The following is an 8947-nucleotide window of genomic DNA, read 5'->3' as shown; positions in this document are numbered from 1 at the left end:
GATCTCTTCTAGTTCCATATGAATTTTAGGATTTCTTTCTTCATTTCTGTGAAGAATGATTTTGGTATTTTGAGTAGAATTGCATTAAACTGGTATATCATATTTGGAAGTGTAGTCATTTTGAGAATATTGATTGTGAATATCCAGGAACAGGGGATACCTTTTCATTTTCTGATGTCCTCATTGATATCCTTTTGCAGAGTACTATAGTTTTGTTTGTTTGCTTGCTTTTTGTAGAGGTTTTACACTTCCTTGATTAGGCTACTTTCTAAGTATTTAATTTTTAATGCTATTTTGAATGGTATTTGCTTCCTTCTTTCTTTCTCAGTAAGTTCATTATTAGTATAGAGGACACTGTTGTTTTATTTGTGCTTGGATTTTGTATCCTGCTACATTGCTGAAGTTGGTTATTAATTCTAGGGGTCTTTTGGTGGAATTTTTTGCGTAGTCTATGTAAAAGATTTTGTCATCTGGAATTAATAATTTCACTACTTCCTTACACATTTCTTCTTCTTTTCCTTGCCTAATTGCTCTTGCTAATGTTTCAAGTACTTTGTTAAGCAGAAGTGGCGATCATGGGCATTCTTGCCTGGTTCCTGATTTTAGAGGAAAAGCTTTTACCTTTTCCTCATTTAACATGATGTTGGCAGTAGGTTTGTCATAAGTGGGTTTTATTAGATTGAGGTAAGGTCCTTCCATACCTGTTTTCTTCAGGGTTTTATCATGAATGGAGGATAGATTTTATCAAAGGCCTTTTCTGTATCTATTGAGATGATCATTTGATTTTTGTCCTTGCTTCTGTTTATGTGATGTATTACATTTATTGATTTCCATATGTTAAACTATATTTGCATTCCTGGGATAAAGCCTACTTGGTCATGATATCTGGTCTTTTTGATGATTCATTGCACTATTTGCCAGTAAGTTGTTGAGAATTTCTGCATCTATATTCATCTCAATCTAGTTTTGGAATCAGGGTAATGTTAGCTTTCAGAAATGTCTTTGGGAGCACTCCTTCCCTTTCAATTTTATTAAAGAGCTTGAAGAATATTGGTGTTAGATTTTCCTGGAAGTTCTTCTAAAATTCAGCAGTGAATTCATCCAGACCTGGGCTTTTTTTCATAGTTTGTTTTTTTAATTACTGATTTAATTTCATTGCCTATTATGGGATTATTCAGAATTTTTATATTTTCTTGGTTCAGTTTTGGCAAATCATATGCATCTAGGAATCTATCCATTTCTTCTGAATTCCCTAATTTATTGGTATATGGGTTTATAAAGTAGTTGCCAGTAATCTCTGGATTTTGACAGTGTCCATTGTGATTTTAAGTTTTTCATTTCTAGCTGCATTGATTTCCCCCTCCTCTCATTTTTGGGAAAGCTTGGCTAAGGGTTTGTCTATTTTGCTTAGTCTTTTGAAGAGTCAGCTCTTCAATTCGTTAATTCTTCAAAATGTTTTTAGACTCAATTTCATTAATTTCTGTTCTGATGTTTATAATTTCCTTCCTTCTGTTAACTTTAGGATTAGATTTTTCTTGTTTTTCTGGGAGCTTGAGGTGAATCATTAGGCTGTTTATTTGGGCACACTCTGTTTTCTTGATGTGGGCACTCCCTCAGCACTGTTTTCATCACGTTCCATAAGTTCTGGTATGTTGTACTGTTGGTATTGTTTAGTTGTAGGAATTGTCTTATTTCTTCCTTTATATCTTCTATAACCCACTGATTAGTCAATAGTGCATAATTTAATTTCCATGTTTTTGCATAATTTCTGTGTTTTCTTCTGCCGTTGATTTCTAGTTTCATTGTGCTATCACCTGATAATATGCATTGCTGGAGACAGAAGGAGAATTGAGGCCTAATTGGCCTCCTCTGTGAGCACAAAGCAGGTTCTAGGGAAAATTGAAGACAGCTGAGGTTAAGTTGTTTACCAGAGCATGGACTAATGGACACTGGAAAGCAGATGGATCTTGTGTTACCTTGATTGTTTGTGTCTGTGTCTGAGTGAAAAAACCCAAAATGATCCAGACCCCGGGGCTAGGCTCCTCTGCCTACTAGTGAGGAGAGCCCCCTGGCTGCTCCCATATTAAACTGACTCTGTGTCTTTGTCATTCATCCTTGTTTACCCCTGGGTCAGGGAGAACAAAGTAGGGGGTCTAGGTCCTGGAATAGGTCCTGCTGCTGTGAGTGCCTACAATGCATAGGATAATTTCTATTCTTTTGCATTTTTCTTAAGCATCCTTGATTGATTAATACGTAGTCTATTTTGGAGAAAGTTTTGTGTGCTCTGAGAAGAATGTATACTCTGTTGTTTTTGAGTGGAACACTCTGTAGATAACTAAATCCTTTGTTTGAAGCTTTTGTTCAAACCTGATATTCTTTATTGATTTTTTTCTCTAGTTGATCTATTTGGGACAGCGGGTATTGAATTTCCCCACTATAATTGTCTTTATGTTTGACCTTTTATTTCCAGTAGTACTTGTTTTATGAAGTTGTGTGTGCTATTGTTCAGTGCATATATATTAATAATATCTTTTCCTGTTAAAATGTTCTCTTAACCAATATGGAGTGATTGTCTTTGTCTTTTCTGATTAGTTTTGGGTTGATGTTCACTTTGTCTGAAAATAGGATAGCTATACTTTTGAGGGGGGTTCCCATTGTATGGGATATTGTTTTCCAGGCTTTGATTTTTAGTCTATGCATTTCTAAGGATAAATATGTGTCTTTATACAGCATGCTGTTGGATTTGTGTCTTGGTCCTTTCTGCCAATTGATGTCATTTGATTGGGGAATTGAGAACATTCACATTGAGAGTTAGTCCTGATAGGTATTGACTTATTCCTGTGTTATGTTTTGTCGCTAGATGTCCCCCCAAAGACTCATTTGGTCATAGGGCTTTTTCAGAGGTGGCTGAATCTAGAGTGTGTGATGCTGGGATTAAGGGTGTGTGATTACTAAATCAGGGCACTGAGTGGCTCAGCACTGTCCTAAACCCAGTAGTCTGACTAAAATAAAAGGGGCAGAAAGACACCGTTAATGTCCTGTGGTTGCTTTTGCTACCATGTGGGCACCATGAACTGTTTCACCGCTGCGATGTCCCTCTGCCATGGGGCACTCTGTCTTGGAGCCAGCTGATTATGGACTGAAACCTCTACAAACTGAGCTAAATAAGCCCCTTCCCCTTTAACTTTGTTTTCTTTTTAAATTTTATTTTATTGGCACATTTTAGATATACAGAATAATGCCATTCATCATTGGAAATTTGCACCTTTACATAATCTCTCTTGGTTCTTATTTTTCCCCCTTCCCCTGCCCTCCCTTCAGGCCCTCCATCCCTCCCTATTTACAAAGACTTTGTTTCCATTTTTTCATTTTCTCATATTAATTCTATTCCCTTCTTTCCTTTCCCCTACCCCTCCCACTTCCCCCTCCCCTTTGCCCCTTTTCTTCCTATTTCACATTATCTGTTATACCTTTTAGTCCTTCTTTACACTTTCAGTTTCTCACACTAGAGAAACTATTCTGTATTTACACATGTGTGTCCTGTTTATTTCACCTTTAGCTATAAATGTCTCTAATTTCTCATTTTTTATGGCTGAGTAGTACTCCATTTTATAAAAAAACCCCACATTTTCTTTATCTAGTCTTCAGTTGATGGGCATTTGGGCTGTTTCTAAGCTTTAGCTATTACAAACTGTGCTGGTATGGACATGGGTGCCCATATATCACTGTGGTATGATTCTTTTAATTCTTTGGGAAGATCCCCAGCATGGGAATAGCTGGGTCAAATGGAACTTCCAGTCCTAGTTCTTTGAGGTATCTCCATACTGATTTCCACAGTGGTTGCACCAGTCTACACTCCTACCAGCAGTGGATCAGGGTTCCTCTTTCCCCACAGCCCCACCAGCATTTGTTATTGGTTGATTTCATGATAGCAGCCATTCTTTCTGGGGTTAGGTGGAATCTTAGTGTTGTTTTCATTTGCATCTCTCCAATGACCAGTGATGTTGAACATTTTTTCGTATGTTTATTTGCTATTTCTGTTCTGGAAATCTTGGAAGGAAATACACAGAGACACAGAATTCAGGTAAAATAATAAAAGTTCTACTTGCAAGCAGGCAGGACCGCCAGAAACCGATCTGGTTAGTATCCGCGCACCTTTTTGTTCAGCATTTCCCTTTTTATATCCTTTTTAGCCATTATCTCATCCCTAGTGGTCTTTGATGTGTAAATACAATTCTAATTCCTATTTACAAGTCACAAACACAAGATAGACATATATATATATACACATTGTAAATTCACCCAGGCATTGCAACTTTGTTAGGTTAATGAAGTTACTGGTTAAGGAGTCAGATTACTATCACCTTAAACAAGAGTTATGGGAAAAGCAAATCTTGAACACATTACTTATTTTGCTTCTACAACTACCTTAATATTCAATCTACTAAGTTATCTGAAACTTTTCCCTATCATGTCTACTTCTTTGAGAAATGTCTTTTCATTTCAGATGCCCATTTTTGGACTGGGTCTTTAAATTTGGCAGGTCTGATTTTTTAAAGTTCTTTATAGATTCTAGATAGTAGACCTTTGTCGGAGGGACAACTGGTGAAAATTTTTTCCCACATTGTGGGTTGTCTCTTCACACTGTTGGTGGTTTTTCTTGCTGTGCAGACGCTTTTAGTAAGAAGACATCCCACTTGTTGATTGTTTGTGCTAGTTCATGGGCAAGTGAGGTTTTGTTCATAAAATCTTTTCCTACACCAATGTCTTCAAGAGTTCTTCCTAAACTCTCTTCCAACCAGTTTAGTGTTTCTGTTTTAATATTTAGATTTTTAATCCATTTAGATTTTAGTTTAGTGTATGGTGAGAGATATAGGTCTAGTTGTAGTCTTTGGCAAGTTGAAAGCTAATTTTTCCAGCACCATTTATTAAACAGGCTATGTTTCCTCCAGTGAGGGTGTTTGGCTCCTTTGTTGAAGATGAGGTGGCTGAGTGTGACTGAAGTTGTTTCTGTATCTTCTAATCTGTTCCACTGGTCCTCAGGTCTGTTTCTTTGCCAGTACCATGCTGTTTTTTATCACAGTAGCTTTGTAATATAATTTCAAGTTGGGGGTTGTAATACCCCCTGCCATGTCTCTATTACTTAGAATTGCTTTTGCTATTCTGGATCTCTTCTTGTTCCAAATGAATTTTTGGATTGTTTTCTCAAGGTCCATGAAGTATGCTGCTGGGATTTCAGTTGGGATTGCATTGAATCTACATAGCAGTTTTGGAAGTATGGCCATTTTTACTATGTTGATCCTTCCTACCCAGGAGCAACGGATGTCTTTCCATTTTCTGATATCTTCTTCAATTTCTCTTTTCAGAGTGCTATAGTTTTCAGGGAAGAGGTCTTTGATTTCTTGTTAGGCTGATTCCTAGGTATTTCAGGTTTTTGGATGCTATTATGAAAGGAATTGTTTGTCCTATTTCTCTCTCAGTGAATTTGTTGTTTGTGTAGAGGAAAGCTATTGATTTTTTGTGTGTGGACACAGAAGAAATGGACAGATTCCTAGATACATGTGAATTACCAAAGTTGAATGAAGGCCTAAAAATTCTAAACAACCCAATATCAATCAATGAAATTGAAAATGTAATTAAAAATTTAACAACTAAGAAAAGCCCGGGTCCTGATGGCTTCACTGCTGAATTCTACAAGGCATTTAGAGAGGAACTACTGCCACTACTATTTAAACTCTTCAATGAAATTGAAAGGGAAGCAATCCTCCAAAATTCATTCCTGGAAGCAAGCATCACCTTGATCCCCAAAGCAGAGAAAGACCCAACTGAAAAAGAGAACTATAGGCCAATCTCACTAATGATCATAGATGCAAAAATCTTTAATAAGATACTGGCAAATAGAATGCAGAAGACCATGAAGAAGATCATTCACCCTGACCAAGTGGGATTCATCTCAGGGATGCAAGGATGGTTCAACATATGCAAATCAATCAATGTAATACACTATATCAATAGAGCCAAGGAGAAAAACCATATTATCATCTCAATAGATGCAGAAAAAGCATTCCACAAAATCCAACATGCATTTATGATAAAAACCTTACAAAAAATTGGAATAGATGTTCTCTACCTCAATCTGATAAAAGCCATCTATGAAAAACCAACAGCCAATATCATACTAAATGGTCAAAAATGTGAAATTCTTCACACTAAAATCAGGAACAAGACAAGGATGTCCACTATCACCACTTCTGCTCAATATAGTTTTGGAAACATTAGCCATGGCAATTAGACAAAAGAAAGAAATAAAAGGAATAAAGATAGGAAATGAAGAAGTCAAATTGTCATTATTTACAGATGACATGATACTCTATATAGAAGACCTAAGAACTCCACCAAAAGTCTTCTAAACTTAATAACCAAATTCAGTAAAGTAGGGGCTGGGGATTTAGCTCAGTGGTTTCACTGCCTGCTGCGTAAGCACAAGGACCTGAGTTCGATCCCCAGTACCAAGAAAGCAAAACAAATTCAGTAAAGTAGCTGTATACAAGGTCAACACACAAAAATCAATAGCTTTCCCCTTTAACTTTGGATGTCAGGTATTTTGTCTCAGCAAGGAGGGAAAAGTAACTAACATCCTGTGTTTGCATTATTTTCCTGTTGTTGATTCCCTTTTCCTCCTTCTACTTAACTGCTCACCCCACCCAGTGTATTAGACAATTTTGTCATTAGACATTTTTGTCTTTGGTAGCTTCATTGTCTCTTTCTAGGATATCCTTGAGAATTTGTTGGAGTGCTGGTTTGGTGCTCACAAATTTCTTTAGGTGCTCTTTATCATGGAAATATCTTATTTCTTCATCAATTTTGAAAGATATCCCATAGGATATATCAGTATGGGTTGGAAGTTGTTCCTTTTTTGGGCTTGAAACACTTCATTCCAAGCTCTCTTGGCTTTTAAGTTTTGTTTTGAGAAGCCTGCTGTAATTCTTATGGGTTTACCTTTATAAGTGATTAATTACTTTTCACCAACAGATTTTAAGATTTTGTTTTTGGGTTGGACTTCTGGGACCTTTACTATAATGTGTTGTGGAGAAGTTCTTTTCTGATCATGGTTATTTGAGGTTTGGTATACTTCAGTTATCTGTATGTTACATTCTTTTCCCATATTTGGAAAGTTTTCTGCTACTATTTCAGTAAACAGTTTTTTAAAATGCCTTCTGTGTTGTCTTCTGATTTTTCACTAATTCCAGTTAATCCTAGTCTTTGTGTTATCTAGCAGCTGTGGATTCATTTTTCATGTTCTCTTGTTTGTTCTAGTTCTGATAGTCCTTACATTGGTCACTTCTGCTGCCCATATGTTCCATTTTTAATCTCCTGAATTTGTTTGGTAACTTCATATAGCCTCTATTATTTTCTATGCTAATCATTCATGTTTTGTATCATTCTGTTTACTTGGCTAGACAATGTCTTCTGTTGACTTACTGATCATTTTATTTATTACGCCCATTATCTGTTTAGTTATATTTGAGAGTGCCAAGTGCCTTATTGATCTGTTTTGTACCTTCTCTGTTGAGCTTCCAAATAATTTGGACACATGGCTTTTGATTACTTCCCTTTTGATACCTCATAAATTAGCTTTGGAGGAGGTAAGAGTTTTTGGAGGCATTTTGTTGCCTGTCTTCTCATGTTTCTATATTTTTGTTTGTTTTCTGTGCTGAGGCTTGTGTGTTAATTACAGTGGAAAGCTTTGTTTCTAGTATGGAGACCTCTTTAGTTAATGTCACCTTTCAGTGATGCCCTCTGGGTGTGGCTAAATCACAGCTTTTGCCTCTGTCCCAGGGTCCAGCCACTTCATTTATTTGGGAAGATGGGCTGAAGCATTTTTGGCCCAGTACTCAGTCCTCTGGGAATGGGTGACGGAATTATTGACACAAAGGCAATCCAGATATTGGCATCCAGAGAAAACCAATTAATAGCAACCAGTTAAATATGTCATCTTGGCTAGTGTAATAAAATCAGCAATAATAATAGCATTATAACCATCAAAGACAAACTGAATATTGACCTATGAACCAATACTATTCCATCCTTAACCATTGAAAAGAGATCTATCACGTAGTATAAACACTAAGACAATTCAAATATTGACCTACAGTAAATATCTATTAAGTTGGACAGTGTTACCTGCACTAACAATAGAACAGTATTCAACAGTAATAACGTACAGTTAACTAGCTATCTAAAGATTCATAAAACTGAACAGTGGCTACTGCTGCTACTCAGCGACAGTCGCGCCATGGCGGATGAGGAGCTGGAGGCGCTGAGGAAGCAGAAGCTGGCCGAGCTGCAGGCAAAACACAGGGATCCCAATGATGCAGCACAACAGGAAGCAAAGCACAGGGAAGCAGAAATGAGAAACAGTGTCTTAGTGCAAGTTCTGGATCAATCAGCCTGGGCCAGGTTAAATAACTTAGCACTCGTAAAGCCTGAAAAAACGAAAGCAGTAGAGAATTACCTTATACAGATGGCAAAGTATGGACAGCTAAGTGGGAAGGTCTCAGAACAAGATTTAATAGAAATCCTTGAAAAAGTAAGCCAACAAACAGAAAAGAAAACAACAGTTAAATTCAACAGAAGAAAAGTAATGGACTCTGCTGAAGGTAATGATTATGGAACTAAAAATGTTTAGAGACTGACACTTAATGGAACAGTTTTAGGGCAGAAGTTAAAATCTGTTTAAATGTTTACTTTGTATGGTCTATATGCCTTTAAAAAAATAAACTTGTTATGCAAAAAAAAAAAGATTCATAAAACTTAATGATTATACTACTTAAGGTGGAGGGGGTAGGAAACCAGAACATTAAAAAGTAAAATTTGAAGACTTAATCAATGGATGATGAGGAGGAGAGAAAAGTGAGATGGACTATCTATCCTACTGAGGAGTAAA

At 36.7% G+C, this 8947-nt stretch overlaps 1 pseudogene; it reads left to right on the top strand.

Moving 5' to 3' along the window:
• The first annotated feature begins 8296 nt into the window (after positions 1-8296).
• Positions 8297-8747, top strand: LOC101707799 (programmed cell death protein 5 pseudogene; annotated as a pseudogene).
• The last annotated feature ends 200 nt before the right edge of the window (positions 8748-8947 follow it).

Source organism: Heterocephalus glaber, unplaced genomic scaffold (assembly GCF_053883595.1).
Source record: "Heterocephalus glaber isolate CG9 unplaced genomic scaffold, H.glaber_assembly_v1.0 deba00001472, whole genome shotgun sequence".
Taxonomy (NCBI): domain Eukaryota; kingdom Metazoa; phylum Chordata; class Mammalia; order Rodentia; family Bathyergidae; genus Heterocephalus; species Heterocephalus glaber.
Note: the sequence above shows the minus strand (reverse complement) of the source record. Positions and strands in the feature narration are given on the sequence as shown.